Consider the following 3,315-nt stretch of genomic DNA (forward strand, 5'->3'; position numbering starts at 1 on the left):
AAATACCACAAAAATGCATTTAGCTTCATTGACAGCTGATCATTAAGCAGAAAATCACAACAATTAAAAACTCTCTGTAAGGAGAGTGGAAAGGCCATCATCACCTAAGTCTGTTTAGATGTGTCCTGAGTTCCTGGGCAGCTGGGATCTCATTCCAAAGGAAGAATAGAGCTTGGGGATTCATGGTGTGTCCTAATGAGAACAAAGATGGAGTGGAGGTAAGAAATGACTGCTAAGAAGGAAGAAAGCTGGGAAGAGGAAAACTGATGAGAGAGAGAAGAAAAAGGATGGACAGACAAGTGGACACTTGAAAAAGGGCAGGAAGGATGCACACAAAGAACTCATCAGTGCTTCCAAAGCCAAAATGCAAGACCTGCCATGAGCACCAAGGTCACACTCACTGCCAAAGCAATCCAGCTCACAGAGCTGTGATGATCTGTGGACAGGACACACACAGATGTCCTCAAAACCCACCCACTGTTTTACTGCATTTCTGTGCTCTTCCTTTGTTACTGGAGTGTCACCACAGCCTCTCATTCTTCCCTATTTCTTCTCTCATCCCTCCTTCATCTAACCTCAAGTTTCCCTATGTCTCTAGGGTTCTCATTTTCAACTCCTATATTTTTTATTTTATTTGTATTCCTTTTGGGTCTGGAGTCCCTAGAATCCCCAATTTTTCACTTGGCTCTCTTAGTCTGCTTAAGGGCCACCTATTCCCATCCCAGCAGAGCTCCAGTTTTTCCTCACCCCAGTAGAGGATGGTGTGCTGGCCTCCTAGACTGCTGTGCCTCACCCGGCAACTCAGGCCAGATGCCTCAATGGCTTCCACATCCAAGGAAACCCGAAGATACGATGTCCCATCAGAGTTAGGTAAGACGTCACTTCTCTGAGTGCCCTGTTGCTCCTGCTCACCCCGCATCCACATCACCTAAATAGGCTTTGGGTAGAAGCCAGAGACATGACAAACCAGCGTCAGTTTTCCAGGGCCAGGACTGGGGCCAAGGGAGAGCCAGGCCTCTGGTCGTACTGCAGAGGACAGGGAAGATAGTCAGATGAGGACTCTAATGCAGACCCAGAAGTTCAGATTTTCACATCAATTTAGATAGGCACACTTTCCCACATTGACCCTGGCCTGATTCCTGGATCAGAAAGATCCTCTGGAGAAGGGATAGGCTACCCACTCCAGAATTCTTGGGCTTCCTTTGTGGCTCAGCTGGTAAAGAATCCACCTGCAATGCAGGAGACCTTGGTTCGATCCCTGGGTTGGGAAAATCCCCTGGAGAAGGGGAAAGGCTACCCACTCCAATATTCTGGCCTGGAGAATTCCATGGACTGTAATAGACCATGGGGTTGCAAAGAATCAAATACAAGTGAGCAACTTTCACTTTCCCATATCTAGGATTGTCACCCATTATCCCCTCCCCCTCTTAGTTCCTTGTTAGGAAATGAAAAGGTATGATTTTAGAACAAAATATTAATGGAAAAGGGTGTGGGACTAACCTTGTCTCTGGAGATATGCCTTCCTGGCATCAAGAAGACCCAAGAGGAAATGTGGGCAGGTATCACTGAGGAGCTTGTGTATTATTAACTGGGTTTCTTGGAACAAATTGAATAGTCTTCTGAGGACCTGAGCCCTCCTTCCACCCTCTGGAGAGGACACCCATGACTTGTTCTGAAAGCTCAAGAAGTCTGATCCTTGATAAGCAACTCTCATAAAGCCTACTGGGGCTTCCCCAGCCTGCAGCTCACAGCCTTTTGCTATCTGTACCTCAAAGGGATCTGGCAAAAAAATTAGAGAAAAGAGCGCATAAAAAAGATAAAATTAATCAAAGGAAGATGGAAACAGAAGGGAGAATTTCAGATGATTTGAGGAAATGGAGCAAGATTGGTTTCATCAGATATTCAGAGAAAGGGGAATTATTGGCAACTGGGAATATAGGAAGAGATGGATGACATAAGGAGGAGGGTAAAATATTTAAAGAAGGCAGTGTAAATTATATGAGCAAGAGAATAAGGAAGGACTTAATGTGAGAAAGTGGGGGTTAAAATAACCCAGGATGAATGAAATACAATAGATAACACTGAATATATAGATAACACTGAATATATAGACATAGATGCCTAGTTGGAAACTGGGGAAAGGGGCTCTTGCAAGTGACCAAAATGCAAGATAATAAAGCACAAGCCTGCAGTCAATGAGAGAGGAGTCTGTAAATAGCAGAAGTCTTGAACCTTCTGCGAAATCAGGGTCTGGATTATACCCTCTTGCCAAAAGGATACAATTGCAATGCTATGGTTTGGAGAGTTAAGTTCCAGAATTGATTGGAGGCTGTTTCTTAGAGAAATAAACTCAGTAAAACCCACACACCCCCTACCATATCCCCAATCCCTGTTAAGGAAAATGAACTTACATTCAAATTGCCATTTCCTGGCATGGCTGTAAAATGCCTGAACAAATCTAATGAAGCTCATGTGAGAAAAACTTTGCAGTTCCATCAACTCCTCATTGCTGAAGTTGCCCTTGGACCAAGGCCACAGGTAAATAATAGTGCCAGGGTTGCTCTTCCAGCAATGAGTCTGCAACTCACCCAACCAGCCTGAGCCCAGACTTTGCACCCAAGAACTGTTGTGAAAGGATAAGACACAGATGACTTCGAAGGAAACGGGCTCCTGAAAGTCTGTGGTAAAAGAACAAAGACAATGAGGAGGGGCATTGAGAAGGAGAGACTGGAGAATGAAAGGTGCCAAAGAAAGGAAACTCAGAATCTAGATGAAAGGCAAGATATCTCAGCAGACACATGCCTGCCCCAGGGCCCTATGTGCTATGAGAGCACAGGGGTCTGCGTCAGGGATGCTCAGAATGAAACTAGGCTGATATTCTCAATCTTCTGGTTTGGGAAACCACCCCATACACATAGGTATGCACGTGCGCGCGCACGCACACACACACACACACACACACACACACACACACACATTCACACACACATATACCCACCTTCTGGAACAGAGTTCTTATTCTCTTCATTGTCTCCACCCACGAGGAGAACAGGAGCCAATGGAAGTTGCAGAAACAGCATCTCATTTGCAGATGTTTTTTTTTTTTCTCTCAGAAAAGTTGGTCTTTGATTTCTGTTCTAAGCAAACCTACCACACAACACCACTACTCTGACTTCCTGCTCTTACCAATGAACCTTCCCTTTATTCACTGTCTGAAGAAAAAAAAAAAACAAACAATCTGCTCCTTCCCTAATCCCAAGACCGCCTACCCAAATGCTCATTTCTCTTCCAGTTCTGACTCTCTTCTCTGGCTTC

General features: G+C 44.8%; 1 pseudogene; it reads right to left on the reverse strand.

The window, feature by feature from the left end:
• Window positions 1–288: 288 nt before the first annotated feature.
• Window positions 289–3,080, reverse strand: LOC782529 (T-cell surface glycoprotein CD1a-like; annotated as a pseudogene).
• Between the last annotated feature and the right edge of the window lie 235 nt (window positions 3,081–3,315).

This window comes from Bos taurus, chromosome 3 (assembly GCF_002263795.3).
Source record: "Bos taurus isolate L1 Dominette 01449 registration number 42190680 breed Hereford chromosome 3, ARS-UCD2.0, whole genome shotgun sequence".
Lineage (NCBI taxonomy): Eukaryota > Metazoa > Chordata > Mammalia > Artiodactyla > Bovidae > Bos > Bos taurus.